Source organism: Neodiprion fabricii, chromosome 7 (genome assembly GCF_021155785.1).
Source record: "Neodiprion fabricii isolate iyNeoFabr1 chromosome 7, iyNeoFabr1.1, whole genome shotgun sequence".
Lineage (NCBI taxonomy): Eukaryota > Metazoa > Arthropoda > Insecta > Hymenoptera > Diprionidae > Neodiprion > Neodiprion fabricii.
Genome location: NC_060245.1, coordinates 6,155,073 through 6,178,366, shown reverse-complemented (window position 1 = coordinate 6,178,366; position 23,294 = coordinate 6,155,073). Strand labels below are relative to the sequence as shown.

The 23,294-nt window shown below is 37.2% G+C and overlaps 1 long non-coding RNA gene across 1 annotated transcript; it reads right to left on the bottom strand.

Moving 5' to 3' along the window:
- Positions 1 to 2,653: 2,653 nt before the first annotated feature.
- Positions 2,654 to 19,705, bottom strand: LOC124186261. Its single transcript, XR_006871614.1, has 3 exons — positions 19,696 to 19,705; positions 17,437 to 17,441; positions 2,654 to 2,714 (listed from the first exon to the last, which is right to left on the bottom strand). It is a non-coding gene; the product is annotated as an uncharacterized LOC124186261 (long non-coding RNA).
- Between the last annotated feature and the right edge of the window lie 3,589 nt (positions 19,706 to 23,294).

Below are 23,294 nucleotides of genomic sequence, written 5' to 3'. Positions count from 1 at the left end.
AAGAGTCTCTCCATTTTAGGTGACAGTGAGCGAGGTGTGAAACATATTAGCTACAAAGCATTGTGCGTGGAATGTCCGTCGCTGAATAGCAAAATAGCACCCTTCGGAATCCTTTGGGATCCTTGAACAGCTGTTCCGAATGGAAGGAAGTAGGGAATTAAATTATTCAGAACGAGACGCGCGTGACAGTAGCGAAAATCTAATGGGACTCTATTGGAAAAGTGAGTTTGTTCGAGGAAGGGAATTTTTCACGTCTGGCACTTGACTACACTCCGCTCTTCGATCCCTTTGTAAGAAAAAACAAAAACGTAAATAAATAAACAATAATAAGAATTGATTGAAAGAATATATTATATATATATATGTATATATATTATTTATGAGCATTCGCAACATTCACAGCTGTGAGTTTAATTTCCGTATCAATTATAATTTCTCGATGGCTGAAGCGGTGGGGATAAAAATTCTATCGGAGTAACGTAAGGGAACAAAAGTACGAGCAAGAATTCAAGTGTAAAATTATGCGAAACGTCTGCCGTTTGCAGAAATCGGTGTAATTTGTGCGTTCGCCTTCGACGATGGGACAATTTGTCACGTTGATCGATTCCTCGTTCGCATTACCGAAAGAATATTATAACGACGATGAATGCTGAGCGAAAAAACAATACAACAATATTCTCAAACTTTCACAAGGTTCGGTTTTTCGAAACTTTTTTTTCACCCCGGTTTTAACGCTTCGAAAAAGATAAATCCGCTCTCTGGAGCTTTTTATATGAAACCCACTCGTCTCGATAATACCCTTAGAATGCGGAACCGAGGCGGCTGAATTATACTGGATGTGTATTAAAACATACTTCGAAAAATTTTTACCGCAGAAATTAAACGCTCGTGAATAAATCCCTGCCGCATCACTCGCCGTATTCTGTCACCCTCGATACGGAGATAAAAATTGTTCGTCAGTAAAAACAGTTTTTTCAAATCCCTCCATTCCACCTGAAGCAAAAATGTGTTTATAGTAAAGAAATTGTTGTTCGATTTCACGGGATTAAATTCAAAAAAAGCTTATATTGAAATAATTTCTTTGACTTGAGAACAAAACGTTGTTCGATTCGACAAAGTAGATTGTCGTTTTGCTGAAACAAAAATTCCACTTATTCAAGTTGATTAAAGAAGGGAAAGAAAAAAGTATATCCAATTAATTTTGAATTTCCTCGAGTCTGTAAAGTGTCAAAAATTTCTTTAGTTGAAACAAATTTTGCGCGAATTGATTGAATTTTTCTCCGAGGGTAGATTTTCCCGCGTCATTCAATCCCTCGCGTTTTATATATTGTTTAAAAATCGAGCCAGAAAGCTGCATTCGAAAATCAGGGTTTAGAAATTTTTAAAACGTTTTCACCAGTTTATATTGTACCGATATTTCGAGTGAATCGTTTAGACGCTGATTCAATTTTATGTTTCGTTCAAAGGATTTAATTTGTTTTATATATCCTAGCTTTGACAACGAGCCGCGTTAATTTACGTTTCTAATTTTTTCAAAGTTATGCAGCTTGTTCGAGAGGAATACAATATATACGTACATCGAACAATGAATCGCCATGTACCCTGGGCAATTCCGGGGCGCTAGAATGTCTGGAAATGCTAACAAGCGACCCCGATAACCAGACTAATCTAATTATACCGTATAACACCGGAACAATGCAGCGGGGTTTCGCGCTTTAAGCGTCGCGACGCTTTGCGCCGTACAACCAGACGCTGCTTAACCCAGCTTGAATCGTTCGTGTTCGGGTTTTATTCGACGTCAACTCTGAGGTTGGGAGAATTTCGAGTCTTCGTTGCGTTTGAAACACGATCGAACAATTGGAAAAAGCTTCGTTTTTGTATCTTTTGAAATAGCTTAAAATTCCTCACTCAGAACTGATGTGCAGGAAAGATTATGCACTGAGAAAAATTTCATTTCTTACAGTAACCAGAAAAATTTAGTAAAACAGGTATCGTTAAAAAAAAAACTGTTTGAATATTATTGGAATTACAAAAAACGAGGTACGCGTAACCATTTTGCGCTATTGTCGATCCTTTTTTGGTTATTGCAACGCAAAATCAGTTTGTGAGGTTTAATCTACTTTTTTAGCTAAACAAGGCTTTAACGTCAATTTATTCTTGCACTAGCATTAAATTTTCGCAAGTAATTTCATTTCACTGATTTTCTCACACGTCTGAGCATCTGTTGTTTTCGATCACTCGTATTCAAGCTATAATTTTAGAGAAATATTTTTCTACTTTTTCTGTAGAACAATTCTCCTGTAGAATTCATGCAAAATTATTTCTGATGTAAACCTCGAATCCCATTCTATAGATAAAATATTCTGCAGAAAAATATTCTTTGGAACAATTCTTCTGTAGAATAATCCATGCACAATTATTTCTGACGTGAATCTGGAATTCGATCCAGTAGTGAAATATTCTTTAGAACGATTCTCCAGTAGAATAATTCATGCAGAATTATTTCTGACGTAAATCTAAAGTTTCATTCCATAGATAAAATATTCTGTAGAACAATACCCCTGCAGAATAATTAATGCTGGATTATTTTTTATGCGAATCTAGAATTCTTTTCCGTACGAAAATATTTCTGCAGGAAGCAATTTTGTAGAACATATTCTGTAGAATATTTGTGCTGTAGAACGGATTTCTGTAGAATCGATCCTCCTCCGAATCTCGAATTCCTTTCCGTAGAAAAATATTCTACAGAAAAATTCTCCGGTAGAATAATCCGTGCAGGATTATTTCCGGTGTGAATCTCGAATTCTTTTCCGTGAAAAAATATTCTGTAGAAACGAGCCTGTACAAACATAGTCCGTTCTGCAGAAGATTTTCTCTGTAGAATTTATTTCCGTAAAACCGAACATCATTCGCTAGAAAGTGCAGCGAACCTTTCCCTTAAGTATCATTGCATCAACGGCAATTCTCACGCGATTTCAGACCACTGAGAGACAGAGAGACAGAGAGAGAGATAGAGAGAGAGAGAGAGAAGACCATCGGCGACTGGTCACGTGTCGTGGGATGACTGATCGATGCATCGACGATTTCCAATCAAGGAACGATCCTGGAGTCCCGTGGATCCAGACCAGATGAGGTGACTCATCGCCCGAGGGTCCTGCTGCGATTTGGGATCAACGTGGAGAGCCAACGACGCGTATCCGTGGAAAAAGGATCCCGGCATGCATTGTTCGTCACGCGTGCCGCGCCCCCGAGAACCGAACAAAGCGAATCGACTCGGGGAGGATTTCAAGGGCTGCAGGGACCTGAAACACCGAGTGACTCAACTTTCCACGCAATTTATGAGCTCCACCCTCGGCTGATGCGATTAATGCGAAAATGCAACGAGGCCAAGAGTTGGGCGCACTTTCATGGCTGCTTTTCACCCTCGAAAAACTCCCTTAAATTAGAAGATCCGGAGGGTTGAAGAGAAGGGACGAATCGTTGGGAATCGAACTTGGTGAGTCGGATTTTATACTCTACGAATATTGACAAACTCGTTTCTCATTTCGATCTAAAAAGATGCTGAAGACATTTTTTGAACACGAAGGTATTTTTTCGTGGTCAAAAACGGGTCTCAAGACACACATTTATTCAGCGTCGTTTTGACGACTTCCAGTCTTCTGCTCTCGGTGAATTTGTCATTAATCTCTGGTTATCGCAGCATCGAATCTGACCGTTTATTTGACTATATTTGTTTTCAGTCAAATAAGTTTATAACATCAATTTATTCTTGTGGCATAACATTGAATGACTGTTACAATAGTAATAAAAAAAAAGAAGAAGAAAAAATACATATATCAAACACGTGCTAGATTTTCTGATCACAGCTGCGAAACTAATTTTTATTTATTACCAACAACTGTATTTTTCGGTGATGGTAAAAAATTAGAGGGCTTGAGAAATCCATACAGCAACAGCAGCTGTTCAAGATCTAAACATCCAGTTAACGAAAAATATTTGCGAGAAGGGTTTTGCGAATTGCGATCTCTGATCGCACGTTGCGTACAAACGTTTAGATGTCAGACGTTTTTTCGACAGGATTTCGAACCTGTGTGAAAAAAATGCAGAATTCGGATACATCTCGCAACTTATCCATTCCTGGTATCGCATATCTTAAAGAGAAACTGAATTTGGAGCTTTTGAAAGTGAAAATTGTAAGCTCGTGTATCCAAATGAACAGATACGACATTATTCGTTCTGAATTGATGCGACGTGAAGAAACGTTAATTTCCAAGTCTGTTCAGATGTCATCGAATTAACGAAATGAGCTGATTAAAACGGCTTCTCAGGCATATCTTCCAAAGCTCAGATTTTCACAGAGGCTTGATCTTTCAACAGAGAAATATAATCAGAATCAAATCGACTAAATCACCGCCAAATGTGAAATTTGGCACCTGAAATCGAACATCAGTTGACATACCTGAAATTTTTTTTGTCAGTAATCATTTGTCAATGATTATTATTAATCATCTGATATATATATAATTGCAGTTATTAAATTTAGAGTCGTCTAATCTCCAGCGGTTCGTTGCAAATTTCGAACAAAGTTTTTATACTAGGTAAATTAGGGCGTGATTAAAATTCTGTTGACGGGATGAAATCATCAGGTTAATTCAGACGACGGAGAGGAAATCAATTTTCAGAATATTTCCACGAGATTGTTTCGCATTTTCCTTGGAAATGTTTTGACCTCGTTTCGACACTCCGTTTGGGCGAATTCACTCTGGACTTGGCTCAATTAACCGGCTGACAGGTGTCACTGAAAAGCGACAAGTGTCAGTTAGTTCGAAGGTGTACCGACGCTTTGCGTATACGTTACAAGTTTACAGGTCTAACTTTCGTTTTACGGCGTACTTGCTCCCCAGACCTCCAAATTGCAAGAGCAAACCTCTGCGGATAAGCTTCACTTAACTGTGTTTAAATAATTCACGGTAAACTTACGGAGCCGAAAGAAATTCAGACGCAAACTTGCTTATTCTTGGATTTTTCGACCTGCCTACTTTATATACATTTTTTGGTATATTTCGGGAAATTGTCAACATATTTTTCTGGCGGTTTTTTGCTATTTCTGATAGTTTTTCAAGACTCGAGAGTAATTATTGCGATATGATGTAAATCATTATTGTTGGAAACAAATTGATTGAATAAAATCGTGAAAATTGAAGGAACAAGTCATTTTTAATAAACTTGTCCCTCCGTACATGTACATGTCAAGCATAAATTATTACAAGTTTTTTGGCATTGCTGATTACGAGTCTGAAATCAGATTTTGAAAGGTCAAGATGGTAGATCAAATATGGCGGCTAAAAATTTGAAATTCAATCGAAACTAAAAAAAAAAAGAAACTCTGTTCAAGGGTTTTTGGGGTATCTGATTACAAATCTGGATCAGATTTTGAAAATTCAGTATCGCAGTTCCAATCATCGACCCCAAAAACCCTTGTATATAGTTTTTTAACCGTATTCGATGAAATCTGAAATTTTTGTCCACCATATTGGATCCACTACCTTGAATTTTTAGGATCTGATATCAGATTCGTAATCAGCGACTCAAAAAACTGCATAACATGAAGTTTTATCAAAATCAAACAACTTTTTGAAGTTATTCACGCGATGAAACCGATCGGTCATCCTGTATATTTAATTTATACGAATTTGAATTCTTTTGAATTTTGATTAATTGACATTTTCGAAGTATCGATCAATTGCAAGTCTCTTTCATCAGAATATCACTAAAAATTTCACTTGTACTGATCCAATCATCATTGTAGCCATGTATTTCCTATTCCATAAATCTCAAAAATTCGTACTTTGTACGGAGTTACGTTAAAGTGATTATCAATCGGTAAGTCTGTTTTACCAATATTTGTTCTCCTGCGTGGTAGGCAACCCAACATACTCCGGTTTTCACTCGTAAACACCCTGTACAGCATTATACTCGTCGTGTATTTCGTGGTCGAGGAAAATAAAAGAAGGAAATCCAGTTCTTAACAACGCTTCGAATCAACGTCCACCATATTGGATCCGCCATTTTGGATCTTAAAATTTGGAGTTCAGATTCGTAATCAGTGACCCATGACAATTCACGAATGCAAAATTTCAACTGAATCGAACGTAAGGAAGAATATATGCGCGAAAAGGTTTATCCACAGTTTAAGACCCAAAAGATCTAGCATCTTGAACCGTTCTGCAGACGGTTGAAATGCGGAAAGCAGGGCGACAGATTTTGAAGCGACGGCCTTAACCCGAGGATAAAATGGCATTCAAGTGGCAGCTGTAGACACAGCCGGTTGTAATTAGAAATTGATGTAATTCGGCCAACACCAGACTGCTAATTTCGAGGGTAAAGTAGCGAGATCCGTGACTCCGAAGCTCATCAGTGACGCAGCCTCGTTGCTAAACCGTCGCGACATCCGAAGAAATCGAGATTGCTGGATTTCGTTGTGACCCTACAGGGTAGAATTTCAAATACCCTTCCAGAATCCGCATTAGAGTGAAGGAATTAATTCCCATCATTTGAAATTTCTTCAACGTTGTAAAGGTTTTCGTTCTATTGGAAGAAATATTACGACAAGACAACAATAATTATTAAGAATACAAGAAAATTTATGGATTGAATTGAATTTTTAATTAACTTTCCTTTTACAATTAAATAATCGAGGTCAAGAATCTTATCATCGTTTAAGGATACAAGATTCTAACTACAAAGAAAATTGTTGTGAACATCCAATTTATAGACGTAAAATCAGTCGATTTTTTTGTTTTATTAATAATTCTGAGTTAATTTCTTTGTTTACAAGTAGACTGTACATATTTTATTTTTGTTTGATGAGTCAATAAATCAGAGATGTATAATTTGTATGAATGAAATTGTAACTGCTAATTATTTTTTAAGATCATTCATTTATCTTTTCATTCGTACACAAGATTAAAATCCTCCTTTTTTATATGTAAACGTCAATTTTCGAAATTTGATTCTACAATTTTTTGTGGCCTCTTCTCAAACAATGACAATTTTTTTACTCAGCTTTTATTCGTTTTTATTGTTGAAGAAGCAGGTTACGTAGTTTCTGGTGAAAATGGTGAAAATTCGAAAGGGTTTGAATCAATGCAGACTCAAAATTCCAAACGGTATTCAAATTCGGAAGTGTTGATAATGACTTGATATCAGACCAATTGTTTTTATCAACTGCAAATTTGATCGATTCGAAATTTTAATGAAAACTAGCGCGTATCTCTTTGAAATAAAATATCGTCCATGCCGAAATAGAAGGAAATCTTAATACCGAGAATGCAAATTTATCAGCCGATAAAAATGTGTACCTTCAACAGAATTTGCTGATTAATATTTCTCTCTGCGCAGTCTATCTGAAAACGTGACGCGTATTGTAATAAGAATCGGGCATATTTAATGCGCGATGACGAGGCTGACACGCGAGAATTACAATTATTCGTACCCTGGGAATTCTTAATTACTATATTATATACGCATATTGTAATAATAATAGACGCCTCAACATCGCCGGGCGAAACAATAGCTGAGTTACTACAGCGTGTAGCCAAACCGCTGGGAATATTATCAAGCTTGTTTTCGTCACGATGAGAGGGACTGTAGTTGATTATCGTTATTGATAGCACCAATTTATGCACCCTTTCGCGGTTCAATGTGCCAAAGGAACCTCAATCCTTCAGCCCTTGGCACTCGGGAGCTTCGACTGGATCTCAACCTTCCACCGACCTTCTACCGACTGTCTCTATTCATCCGTTTGGCCTAGAACCCGTCAATTTTACTCTCTATTTATGAGTAACTCCGGGAAATACGTTTTTTATGATCGTGTCGGATGTGAGAAACCAACTGCCGGAACATCTCGGCTTTTCGTCCCAAAATGTGTTTGCGCAAAATCGATGAAAGCGAACGACGTCAACCGCGAAGATTTTTTTTGTTTTTTCCATGCATTTTAACGGCAGACAGAATTTCAGTTTAATATCGAAGCATAAATTGTTTTCATGTACATTTTTATCGTAGTACAGATGTGTAAGAGAAAGAGAGAGAAATTTATCCAATTTTAAACTTTGTAAACGGAATGTCGAGGCAAAATGATAATATTTAACTTGTTCAATATTAATACCGGGAAATGAAACCTCGATGAATTAATCCTCTTATTTTTCTACATTTATAGGGATAATATATTTATATGCTTAACGGTGAGGCAACATTTTCACTTTATAAATATAAAAACGTGCGTAAATATCTTTACAACTACAGGCCTTGGAGTGTTGGAACAAATTTTATTCTGATATTAAAAAAAGTTGTCACCTGGTAATGCTTGTAGCTACGTTTTTATACCTTTCTATGTAAACGTCAAGAGTGCTCGATATACTGACAAATTTTTGACTAGATTCTCTGTAACGTGTGATAATTATACACAAATACCAAAAGTGTAAACAGTAGCGAAATACCGAAATGCCTTTTCATTCGTCGTGATAAGAACGGTTGTTTAAAAATTACCTTCCCATTTAAAGAAAGAGAAATATCAGATTTTCAAGCAAATTCTGAGAGAAATTGTTGCCTCGAGGTGTTTTTCGTTTCACAAGTTTCAAAACATAATTAACAGAAATTATGATCAAAAGCTTAGATATTGATGCTTTGTGTCAAATCGCGTACAAATATTTAAAAATTTTTTTAAATTTGTTGGGTTTTACTTTACAATGTTTTATTTTGTTAACAGGATTATTAATTTTTTTTTTTTTATTTTTTTAGAGGCTATATTTAAGTAAATAAATTTTGGTTGTACGCACCAAATAAAAACCAAAATCTTGATCAATTACTTATAAAGTTTGATTTGATCTTTTTTGACACCGGTCAATACGAATTTTGAGTCTGGGTTCATAATGTTCAAATTTTGATTTCTTCCACGCAACTAACAGAAGAAAAAAAAAATAGTTCCATTTGATAAAGCTTGCTTTTCCAGAAATCAGAACAATATTTCGGTTTTTGAGATAAAATTATCTATTTTCTCAAACATTTGTTGTAAATGCCAACTAAACAAACTTCAGTTTCGCATTTAAATTATTGAATAAAAGTGATTGTTATTTACAAGAAGTGTTTGAGAAAATAGGTAATTTTTTTATTTTTAATATGTAATATCGTTCTGGTTTCTACAAAAGGAAATTTTATCAAATGAAACTCTTTCTTCTTTCATCAGTTACGTGAATTAAACGAAAATTTGACCTCTGGAACCCAGACCGAAAATTCGTATTGACCGGGTCTAATTAGGTTATGTGCAGACTCTGTTGAAGTTGGTGTAACTAGAGTCTCCATAAAGCTCAGAAAATGGGGAAAAAAGTTTCGATATCAAGCCCACGAGTGTCAGAGGGGTAAGAAATCTGAAAATCGTGATTCCAGACGAGTCCGCGATTTTTCACTGCAGACGTTGCCGCGCAGGATTGAACGAAGGATCGGAGGTGGACACCGCACAGCGCGGTTCGCATGCCAATGAGCGATAGGCGTACGTCGAAAGCACGAATTCATTTTCCGATCCCGTCGGAATCCATACATCGCGTATTAGGCACTGTCAGAAACAGCGGACAAAGGTTACGCTCGCCTGGCTTATCGCCGATAATATGGAACAGCATAATTTCGCGTTACCCACACATGGTTCCTACCAACGAAACAAGGTACACTGATGCATCGCTGAATGGAAGCGTGGATGTACACTCGGGGACAATGAATCTCAGACGGCTGGTTTCTTCCGCTAGACAGTTATGTTGGCGACACTTCTAAACCTGCAGCGCCACAGTCGACCGAGCGCGAAACAAATTCAATCACAATAAACGTAACATAACCCATGATCGTCGAATCTAACCTTAGAATTGACGTGTCAATTCAACAAGTCATTATCCCCTCGGTATTTTAAGGTTAGATTCGATGGTCATGGGTTATGTTACGTTTATTGGGATTGAGTTTGTTTCGCGCTCGGCCAACGTGGCGCTGTAAGTTTAGAAGTGTTGCCAACATAACTGTCTAGTGGAAAAAATTAGCCGTGTCAGATTCGTTGTTCCCAAGTCTACCTGACCGTAAGCATCGCCGATGGAAGTTCGCACGATGTTTGGAACAGGTCGAGAATGGCTCTTGATATCATCCCCGGGTATAATATAAAGGGTTATTCGATTTACGGCACCGATACGATGCTTCGAATGAATCCCGCCACAGGTTGCAACTCGAGACTCTACGATTGATCCGCTTCCGCATCCAATATTTCCGCGTATTAACCCTGTTCAAAGTTTGATGCGATCGAACACTCGATGCGTGCGGCTTTGATCGATCTATGGAATCCGGCATTGTTTCTATTACCTACACCTGCAGCTGACTGTTGGTGTATCGATATGCATGGTTGGCAGTGCGTGTGATAAAAACGTGCAAGAATTTACGTTGAGGGAAATTTTTTTTTACTGATACATCGATTTTTTTTTGTTTTTTGGTGATCAAGTTTAAATAATGTGTATCATTGGTTGACATTCTATTCAATTCAACCTTTTTTGTAATAAGAGTAAAATTGTTTCCTATTTCTTGTGTGAAATAGATCGTTATTTTTTGAAAATCGACTTTCAGTCCCACAGTTCTGGCTACCAAAACTGTACTTTTTTCCAAATTCATCTCCCGCGTCTCTTCAGGAAACTTTTAATTAGCGAAAATCCATAAAAATAGGACTTCGGTTTGGGGTTTTGAATATTCTCCAATCGATTACGCACGAATAACTAGACAAGGACTCTCACCGCTAGACCGACGATCTCTCAAAATTTGGGAAACTTTTTCGTACGTATACTCGAAGCTCTTCAACTGTCTCAACAACTTGTGGATGGAATATTCGGATACCAGCTCGGTGAAAATGCAAACTTGTGGAACGTTTTGGTCACTTTTATAGGTACAGTTTGCACAGTGTTATTGCTCTTGCTTGTGTGATTATTACGTGTTCTTACCCCAACGTTTGGTATACAATAAACTTGGAAAAAAACTCCATTTCCATCCTGTTCAATGCTACAGCAGATCTTCGTGTTGCGTATACCTACTTTAATATTCCTCGACAAATGCTCGTCATTTTCATAAGCCCATTATACCGTCACGCTTGAAATCAACATTCGCCCGCAGTCATGATATTACTTCAACAACCTGGGGGAGTAAAATTATTTACATAATCAAAGAGTCGGAATGACTTATTCCCCGTTTAAAATGACAATAAAAATATCAACACAAATTTCCACCTCGATTAATAATTGTAAGCACGAAAGAAACAGCAGAGATTCTTTTTTCTCTGCCACAAAGCATTCTCTTGAATTTTGGGTTGATTTAGGTATTTATTTGGCAAAGTATTACTACTGCCAATTTAGTATTGCAACAATTTTATCACATTCAGAATAAAATATCTAGATATATTCCGTTATGTGTTCGGTTAAACCGATCGTTTATCCTGTATATTTGATTTTTAATAACTTCAAATTGTTTTCAATTTAGATTAATTCACGTTTTCGGAGTATCGATTAACTGAAAGTCTCTTTCATCGGAATATCACCAAACATTTCACTTATACTGGTCAAATCATCTTATAATCAAGTATTTCCTATTCCATAAACCTCGAAAATTAGTACTTTGCACGGAGTTACATTAAAGTGATTACGAATCGGTAAGTCTGTTTTACCGATATTTGTTCTCCTCAGTGATAGGCAACCCGACATACTTCAGTGTTCACTCAAAAACATCGTATTCAACATTATATTCGTCGCGGATTCATGGTCGAGGAAAAGAATGAAGAAAATCCAATTTCGAGCTATTCGAATCGACTTAGGACTTAACACTGAAAGCCAACAGTTACTCGGAAACGCTAAGTATACTCTTCTTTTACAATTTTCATTACTTAAAATTTACTACCCTGGAAGTGAGACGCTTATTATTATGAACAGTAGAGCGAGGGGTCGGACAAATGTGGAACCTAAGCACCGTGTCATTTATTCCGTTGCGACGGTTTCTTTGACTTTGACTCTGACTTACTGCGAGGCGCGATATTTGACGTATTATGATTACCACACGACGTTTGCACTTCAAAAGACTGCGGTAAACTGCTGGAATAAGACTGTATTCCACGCTTTCTTGAGTATCTCTTGAGACACCCTCGGCCCGTCTTCTTCAGAAGATATCTCGGCCTCTCTTGAAGCACGAACGCACGAGTAGAAGTGCTTTTATAATATAATATTCTCAAGCAATTAAATTCGGCTGAAACGATCACGCAGCCACGTAAGAGTATATTTGTACGTACCAATTCTGTATAAACATTCACTTTTTGGGACACAAATTACAGAATTTATTATTTCGAAAATGTTAATTATATTTAGCTCAGATACAGTCTATTTTTTTTTTTTTTCTAACTTGTTTTAAAAAATATAAAACAATATTACTAGATGACTCTGCAGTGTCTTTCAGGTGACAAAATTATTTCTCTACAATTTTCAATCTCGCAATTTCGACGGAAGGACTTTATTGATTCGGAATCATTGGAAAAAAATAATTTTGGATCGGTGACTAGAATATTTCAATCGTCAAAGACCCAGCCAACTTATTAGATTTCATTTTAACGGCTCATTTTTTATATTTTTTTAAGAATTTACTTACAGATTTTTTCCTTGTCGCGTCGGCCGTGTATCATTGGATATTTAATTTGACAACATTGATCCGATATTAATTATGATTAATAATTAATAATATAGTACTGAATCGACTCCTGAAGAAAACGAAAATCCTTTTCAATTATTCTTTAGAACATAATCATATGAAAAAATGAGGTATTCTAGAGTGAAATCGAAAAAATATAATAGATTTTCAACCATTTTGAACCGATTTCAAATGAAGCACCGACGTCTATCCTTTTATTCATAAATTTCAGTATTCGCTGCTTCTTATTTTTTAAATGATATTCATATCTCACGAATACAAAAATTTAATAAATATTTAATTTATATCTGTCTCTAAATAAAATCGATGAAAAGTATAGATTTTTCGCTAACCGACTTACCGAACGGGACACATCAGTGACACTAAATTGTTTGATCTACTTGAAGTCTGAACTGATAATAAAGGTTCATAAATCAATTAATTTTCGTCAAAAGGTGGTATTTTTCAAATAGCTCCTCGCGTCACAATTCTTGTTCAATTTTTTCAAATATTTACTACGAAACTCTTACATCGAGGAAGTTTTTTGAATAAAAAAAAATACCGCCTTTTGACGTCATTTGAAACCGGGTAAAACCCATTAGTTTTACGGTGAGTTTACACAACAAGTAAATAGAAAAGTGACAGAGTTTCACCGACGTGTCCCCATAAAGATCGCCCCACGCGGCAGACCCGAAAACCCTTTTTCCAAGTCGAATACCTTCGGAATCACTCGACATCGGGAACGGCCATTACTTTCGGTTAGTCTTAGGGGTTATCCTGCAGCAACCGAAATTCCGAGTGGCATTAAAATCGGCGACCCATGAGCAAAGAGGGATCCTCGGTTCGAGCGAAAATACCCACTCACGGTATAATATACGCACGGGTATGTTTAATGTGTGTACATGGTTGCAAATGATGAGCTCGAATCTGTTTCGGATCTGCCGATTTATTCGACCGTAACGAAAGCATCGGGGACTCGATGCCGTGCCCTGCTGGTCGAATGGAGAGTTCCGCATCCGCTTTCGTCACGTAATGATCATCCTCTATAATTACAACTATTTACTGTGTAAACGACCATTAGTTGTATACACAGCGTCACGGAACGCAATTTGACAATTTAATTAGCATAAATTGAACGAAATCAAAACCAACTCGTGTCGTTTAGACTATTCAATTTAATATAAACTCATTTCGTCGGAATTTATCCTCAAGTTTTTCATAATGCACGAATTGCGTATTATCTTGTTGCGAAAAGATTTTTAGACTTTGTCAGTTTCACTTTTGGTCAACTTCACATAAGCCGCAGAATGTAGAAGTGATATTGCAGGGAACTGCGGTTGCAAGATAAAAACATATCAATACATAATATCGATACCATAAAAATTATTTTCTACACCCTTTCTCTAAATCACATACTTGCAATAATATTTTTTTCTTCGTAAAGATGAAAAGTAATTTATGGTGCAGGAATTGCGTTTTATGGTCTTCTGAAGAAATATCTGTAATTTGTTAGTTTCACTTTTGGTCAATTTCACAAAAGCCGCAGAATGTTAAACAAAATTGTAAATTTTTTGTTTTTCAGAATTTTTCATTTCAAACTTTATTTATCATTTCGTTACCAAGCGATATCAGTTTGAAATTTATCGCTCTTCCTTTTTCAAGATCATCGCGGAACTTGATCAAACAGAATGACAGACTCTTCCCTTTTCATAGTGATGAAAAGTATCGCGAAAAAACTGTTTATTCCCGACTCAACCATAGAGTTTACTTTTTTAACCTTAAAAGCGGGACGAAAGAGGCATATTTTTCCCTAAAACGCATTTGCGGGAAATGCGAGCCCAATTTCACTTCCAATTTTCAAATAAATATTGCGGCCAGAGTTGATTCGGAAATAAAGTCCTATTGTAACACGGGAATAAAGTCGACTTTATTCCCTTGGTATATAATTTACTATTTACTGGCTTTTTTTTTATGTACAATGAAACACCGCAATACGAATGGTGAGGAGCGAAAGATTTCTTTGAATAAAATCTCGACGGCGATCCTTTGCCTCCCGTGTGTATTTCATGCATCGCGTTTGTCAAAATCTTAGCTGCTACATGTATGCATAAGATCGAAAGCATGTATGGAAAAGGGTTTGTTTCGCAGGCCATCGAGGAGGTTTATATATTTTCGGGAAGCGCGGCGCGCGTTTCAATTTTGATTCTCCCTTCGCAGACCTGCATTTCGGCGGACGTTTCGTTGTTTTGATAAACAAGCCGAGATTGGACAGAAGGCGCAGCCTGCGCCAGACCCTGCGAGAATTATGTATGAGCGGTATCTTCCACTCGGCTATTTTACTCGCCTCGGGTCTGCACACTCGAGCGATGCTGCAAAGGCGCGGAGGTGAGACCGGAAGTAAAACCCAAATCCGGGCTGCTCGCGCCATCCAAACAGATGATGAAATTCGAGGAAATCGTGACTACGGTTGCTGAAGTTCTTCACGGTCATTTCAGACAGGAAATTTAATGCACGGAGAGAGAGGAATTCTTGAACCAACAAAATAGATTTTTATCTTTGTTCAAATCCGTTCACTTCGTTTTACTATTTATCCCTTATTTTTTCCAAATACGATGACTTCGATTCAACAATTTCGATTGAGGTAGTTTGGAAAAATGATTTAGTCAACCGAATTCTTTGATTCAACAAAAGCCTCTCTTGTCACGATCGAGTGAAGTATTAAATTCGAGTGAAAATTTAAAACAAGTGCATGAATTTAGGCCAATAAAGAATTTACATCGATTAAATGCCATGTTTCTGGATGATTCATTTGCACTAATTTGTTTACGAGGTAAAAGTAGTAATAGATTTTTTGAAACGAGTAGAGAATACATTCGTCGTAAACATCGGTATACTGGTACTATAAACGGCCACTAGACGGTGAACTTTCTCGCTGCGGGAATAGCTTCAGAGATAGTTATGACACTGGGTTGTCAGCTACGAATAACGTGAGATAAATTTGTCATCAGATTTGTTACAAACTAAGAAAGCGTAATATCAAGTTTCGAGTCACTGAATTACATATTGACTCTAAATAAACAAAAAGAAAAAACCATTGACACGTGTTCAATTCATATTTCTATGTATAGAAAAATAAGTTTTCGGGTTTTACCCATTAAACATCGTGTAAATCCCACAAAAATTTGGAGTCATCAAAATTATAAATGATATCATTCGAAGAATAAGTTTTGGACGTTTAAATAACTCTAATGTTAGGTCAATGTAATAGATTTTTGTAACAACAATATTCATTACCTGTTTCAATCAATTGAACTCTTGACTCAACAAAACCTGAATCAAAACAAACTCAATTTTAATAGGTACAACAATTTCATATTTTTGAAACCAAACGAATGAGGTGCGTTCAATTAAATCTTCAGTTATTTCAATTACACATTTCCTTGATACAAAATTCACATTATTGCAAGGAACTCGCGCCACATTATCTTGAATAAATTGACAGTCAGCATGATCATTGAAAGGCTTGATGATTCGCTTTTATATTAAGTTGTCACAAGTATTTTGTCGAATTAAACAAGTATTGTGTTCACCGCGTTTGACTGCAGCATTTACTTGAATCATACTAATATCAATTGACTTATAAACAACCCTTTCCCTTTGTGTGCCATGATATCTAGATTGACAAATATCGTATATGTGACGTTTTTCTGAAAGAAACACTGATTCTTCAAATTACAATTCCGTACTTACGTTCGCATTAGTCTGTACAAAAGGTTGAATCGTGAAGTTCCATAATCGATGTGATCAATGCCGATTGAATTTTATTATTACGGCCTCGCTCACAAACCGTAGAAGATCCTCGGAACGCGGGAATAAGACATCGCGTTATTTCAAGCAACGGAGGCGTCGCGAGTATCCGCCAGGCGTACATGTCAAAAGCCCCTGGAAATGGGATTTCATTGGATATAAAGCGCTCGGAGAATTTTCAGATCATAGGGATGATGGCTCGAAGTGAAGGGACTGCATTGCGAGGGGGATGTTCGACGTCGATCTATCTATGTATGCATGTATGTTTTTTGAGAAGGAAGGGTTAAAGCGGGGATCGCTAACATCCGGGAAAACTCTTCTTCTTCTTCTTCTTCTTCTTCTTTTTCTTCTTCTTCTTCTTCTTCTTTGAGCCTTGAGAAACGACGTCTCGCTGTCTGACTACTGGTAGTGTTTCCGAGTTTGAAGCTTTTGACGGGTTTTATACCCGCGAGGATTTCAGTCAAATCTGTCAAGAAGATGTAGGGTTTGTTTCATCCCCTTTCTCACACCCTAAATCTGTCTTCACGGTGCGAAAGACGAATGGCGAGTGGAGGGATAAGATGCTGCAATCCTCGAACTTGAGTTAACCCTCCCGATTTCTGTTTCCTCTGCTTCCAAAAAAATGAAATAAAATAAAAAAGAAAAATGCGCAATGTCCACATGGATATGAGATATTCCACCCTAAATTGACCTACGCGTGACTCTTACCATCGGCGATTTATTTTGTTCTTAAGGATGGTGTAAAGCATACAAAAAAAAAAAACAAAAAACCTTTCACCGAGTTTTAGATTTTTTGTACCTCGGTTTTGGTTTTTACTGCAACAAAAAACACGAATAACCAAATTTTCAATCAACAACCCTAATTTAGTAGCTTCAAATCTTTCTCACGAATCCTTTGCTTAAAAACGAAAATTTTGAAATCAAGATAGAAATGAGCTAGTTTTTGGTTTAGAAGCTACAGGCGAAAAAAATTTAATCAAAAAGTGAGAAAAATGGAATTGAATATGAATTTCAAAGATACAATATCAAGAAATATTTGTCAAAAGTCTTCGTCCCGATGTAGAAAATAAAAAATAATGTTTTAAAAAACAGCAGCATATCACACGAATGATGAATTTGAAGAAGATATTTCGTTAAAATTAATTGCGCGTACATTTCGTCATTCGTGAACGTTTCACATTCGAAAACCGGATGACCATTATTCCGTTGATTGTATCATGCATACGCGCTGAAACTAATTGCAATAACGATGTATATAGACGATCGGGTTTGCGTATTGCAATTGATTATTTTATCAGCATAACGTAATTCCGATTGCAATTACTTGTCGCGTAAATGCAGCGAACAGCGAGCGAAGATATATAATGTTGAGTGTGTTCTATAGACGTGTCCGACGGCAAATCGAAATATTCCGATGCTCTTTCGAAGCCCGAAATTGTTTCATCCTATAAATTTTGTCAATTTTACTTGAACGATTTGCGCTGTGCGACAGACATCAAAGGCCGCAACACTCGCTCGGTTTTCCTGAATTTTATGTACATACATAAATATATATATATGGAAGTGACTTAAACAAAAAAAAAAAATTTGCTACAGTAACTAGAAGAGTTCAGTAAAGCAGGTATCGTTAAAAAAAACTGTTTCAATATTGTTGGAATTACGATAAACGAAGTACGCGTAAACATTTTGCGCTATTGTTGATCCTTTTTTGGTTATTGAAACGCAAAATCAGTTCATGAGGTTTACTCTACTTTTTTAGTTAAATAAGGCTTTAACGGCAATTCATTGTTGCACAAGTATTTAATTTTCGCACCAGTTACGAAAATGTGGTAACAGTGATCGTAATGAGAAAGAATAGTTAACGGATACTAGACTTTCTGGTAACATCTACAAAACTAATTTCCATTTTTTACCTTGGAACTATATTTTTCGATTGTGGTGAAAAATGAAAATAGTTGAGGACTGAGCGGTAACCGGAAAATTTCTCTCAGTGCATCTAAGAATATCGTGTATGTACGGGTTTTTGAGTAAAATTGAATATTCAAATATGATGAGTATCCAATGTAAAATTCGGTCGTTTACTCTCAATTATGGTGACGTTTTTGAGAACAACCTGAATACGAAACCCTGAAAACAGTGAACATACTTCGCCTGAAACTTTTTGCGTTCGTGAACAATAGGTACGTGTCGTATTTTTGAACTGAAATGGTGATAAAACAACCCTAAATATTAAATAATCAGTATTTCAAGTGCAAGTACCGATTTTCGTAAACTAAAAAAATGCAAGTTCACAATTTTTCGAACGTATACTAATCCTTTTTCCAGTCGATTTGACAGTCATTTGTGCAAGTATAATATCGTTATTAACTTGCATAATCAATCGAAATTTTTAAATATCACAATTAGTAAATACAATTTCCAAATGTATATCCCTCTATAAAAAAAACTGTTCAACCATCGTTGATTGAATCCCACTGCGTGTGACTAATAATACTTACTATGCACATACTTATTTTAGCAGTCTCGTAAATTTGAAAATAACGTATAAATCTCACTGAAATAAAAAAATAAGATCGTTAAAATCGGCTTAATCTTTTTTTTTTATCTTAGGCAGCGAAACAACCGTTTATTGAAAAATTATCTGCGAAAAAAAAAGTGAGTTAGTGCATAAACGTTGATATTCAGTGTATAATATACATATATCAGCATGTGAATTATTCATCAGCCTGCCGGTGTAAAAATGAGGATTCAGTTTTGTCCCGTGGAACTTCTTCTTCAGCGAAAATGGCGAAGGTAGGATGAACGGCGCTGATAAGACACGAATACCAGTTACGGTAATTCGATAAAAAATTCAAAGCCCGAGTTTAGCGAGTGCGGGGATATATTCGGTGGGTAAACAGAGCGAAGGGATGATGAAATTTTCTGCAAACCAGCGTGATCCCGGCACCCTGGAAGCCTGCACGAATTCTTCCTACTACCATCCTCCGAAAAGTTCGCCCCGCGGGGGATGCTATTGATTAAGAAATAAATTCGCGAGAGTTCGCTTCGGCTTCGCGTGGCAACCATAGTCGATATTTACTGGCATGGAATATTCAGCTTCGAGAGCTACAAATCCCAACCCGAAGTGCCGAGTTCTGCAAGGAGCACTGCAGAATCGCCAAGAACACCGGAAGTTCCATCGGCATGGGAACGTCCAACGTGACCGAGATTTCCTTCTGCGCCATTTACCATGGTTATGCTCTTGAAACGTAGCTATATACACGCTACGATGTATAAATTATTCATCGACAACTTATGCTCGCGAAAACCTGCGCGAGCTAAGATCTGACGGTTACTTTTTTTTCTAATCTTTTTTACTCGATCTACAAATTTAGTCGCCAATTTTATCATCGATTTTTTTCACATCAAATTTCTCAGTAACTTTGTTAGCTGTGTAAGAATTGGCAAGGGAAAGTGATCCGAGTATCGGGACGTCGGTCGTTAGAAGATATTAAAAATCAATTGAAGCAATGTTCGTGTAGCTGGAAAATAATCGGTCAGAGATCAACATGGTGAGAATTGGTAACAATGAAATGTTCAATTTTATTGAAATTAGCGGATTCGTATTTGCAAAAATTCTGGATTTGGCGCAAGATATAATGTATTCAAATTTTACGGGCAAATATACTTTCAGCCAAGTCATTGATCAGTCTCTTGTACGAAATTCGGTGAGTATTCAATTCGAATAATGTAATTTCCTCGTGTAGTCGAGAGACGAATAGCTGCAAGCGCGGAATCTCTTTATACTAAAAAACCGTGGTTGTAATCAGTTGGAGCGAGACGTGCAGCTACTTTCCAAGATTGCAGCTGAGTGAAGAGACCGCTAAGGTTAAATCGCATGTTAGAACGCCGTGGCAACGACGTTTGCGAAAGCATAATGGTATGTTCAGAACTCTGCTGACACGTCTCTCTTTGTGATCCAGAACGAGCATCGAATCCGCCGCTTTAGTGCCGCTGTATTTTCGCAGAAAAAAATTGCAGCATACGGTTGGCATTGCCGAGAATCAAACCAAGCTTCTAAACGTGAAGTGGAGGGTGCAAAGAATTCTAAATAACTCCGTGATGTGAAATATCATAAGCCGATTTGCCCAATTTGTGGACCCTTTAATCGCAATCTGAGATTAAATGATCACTGAGAGCTTAACTATTACTGCGGTCAGGTTGTTCGATTGAAGTCACTTGAAGTCACTTGAAGCCACTTGAAGCCATTTGAAGTCACTTGAAGTCACTTGAAGTCAGTGGAGTCTCTTGAAGTCACTTGAAATCAGTGAAATCAGTGGGGTCCTTTGAAGTCAGTCAAGACAATGGAGTGATTCAGAGTCGTTGAAAGCAGATAAAGTCACTTTAAACCGATGAAGTCACTCGAAGTCAGTTGAATCATTGAACGTCACTTAAAGTTATATGAAGTCACTTGAACTCACTTGGAGTCAGTGAAGTCAGTGAAATCAGTGGAGTCATTTAAAGTCACTTGAATCCAGTGAAGTCAATGGACTATCTTGAAATCACTTGAAGTCAGTTAAATCGGCGGAGTCACTTAAATTCATTTTAAGCCAATAAAGTCACTTAAAAGCACTTGAATCAAGTGAAGTCAGTATAATGACTTAAGGGCACTTGAAACCAATTAAATCACTTAACGTCATTTGAAGTCAGTTGAGTTACTCAACGTCACTTAAAGTCGCACGAAGTCACTAGAAATCAGTGGAGTCACTTGAACTAACTTAACGTCACATGAGGTCACACGAAGTCATTGGAAGTCAATTGACTTCACGAAGTCTTTTGAAGTCTTGCAGTAATGAAATCAGGTGTATCATCAGTCGACGCAGCGGGTAACTCCTCGATGTTCACTCATATTACAAAACTCGTAATGATCGAAAGATTCAGGTAATGTGACTAAAGCAATTTTGTACTAATCGCAGCTGTTCAAAAACTTGCAATCTAAATCCAGGTTTTGGCCTTTCTACTGGCCTCGTTTACCGCGATTGCTTCGGATCACGATCGATTTTTGGAAAATCAACCCTTAATCATTCCGCTGTAACACCGTTGGACAACGACGACGACGACGGTGACGATCTTATAGCTATAATCTATAAGCCGAGGAAGATGACGCCACGGGGTGAAAGAATCCAGGAGGTCTGATCGGCTGAGTTTAATCTAGAAATCCTTCATCGAGGAGACGGGATAGGAGACGTTCACTAGGCGCTTTTCCCCCTTTCCACGGAGCCAATTTTAGCCACGGCTCTGCACGTATATGCTTCACTTATCCCGTTCATCCAACCCTCGGTGAAAGTATCTACATTACTCCTACTCGTGGCTCGACTAGGGACACAGCAACTCCCATCGCATCTTCCAGTCCTGTACAGAGCTGGTTGCAGGATATGCGCTTCATCATGCGTTTGAAGCTCGGGCTCAAGAGTGGGGGAGACTTATAGAGCTGGATCCCAATGGAACGACGATTTCCGGTGAATATCGACCAGATTTCGTCAGATGATGTATCGAAGAGACTTACAAAGGACATTCAAATCATGATATTATCGATCACAATTCAGACGGTCAACTCTTAACAGTTGTTGAATGATTTGTTATTCCCGACACGATATTTCAAGCAATTCTTTCAGGGTCCATCTAGATTTGTGTCTAATCGTTCTGTTCACCAAAATATCTCGAAAAGAATTAACACTTAACGAGAAATTATTCGAAGAATTTAAATCAGAAAGTCCTCGCGATATCGTTTTTTAGATGTTCATTAAATGTTTAAACAATTGGCGATGAAATTTCAACAGAAGTTTCAACCCTGAGATAATTTGAAAGATAACTGTATACATAGAAGAAATCGGTTTATGACTCTGAGGAACTGAGGAAAAAAAGTTCAACAAAGTTGTAACTAAATACGTCGTTACTCCATTTGAAGCTCGTGTAAAAATAGAATGATAAGTCCCTGTTTCTGATTTGTCTTTTTTTGAGAAATGCTGGAGTACGGCTTAAAGATTAGTGATATACTTTCGAGCTTTATTACGCGAGTATTGAAAGTAAACGTTTTATCGACTGAGAATTTTTCGTCCTCGGTCTGTAAGTGATCCTTACAAAATCGGAAAAAATTTCGAAACAGTAATGTGAATTGAGGAAACTGCGCTCATTGTATGAATTGCGAATAACTTGACCACATCGTCCGAACGGGGGTTAATAAATTCGGTCAAAAAGCGAAAAACATTTGACGATGGTTAAAACTGAGTCGGTAAATATCCGCTCAGATTGTACAACAAAAGTGATCGTCGCGTATAGTAGCCATAACGGATTATACTGCAGCACTGCGAAAAGTTGTTGAAATGCAAAACTATGACACACCGAATATTTCTATCCTCTCTGCACGAGTTCAGTCACCGGATTATTCGTGCCGGTTGTTTTATGGTAAAAAAAAAGGAGAGAAAAAAAATCGCACGCGTGAGTTCTCATGGTTTGGGTTAGATATATATATATATATATATATAATAGTCGAACAGCTGTGCCGTGAATCCTACCATATACGTATACAATATATCTAGGTACATATAAACATACAAAGACACGACGTATATCATCCATATTATAGGTACATACATGCGCATATAGATGAGATCTTATTTTCGGGTGACGTTTTTGAAATTTTCCGATATTATCGACGGAGGAGACGGTGTTTTACATAAATCAGGGTGGTGAGGGAGTATATCCTA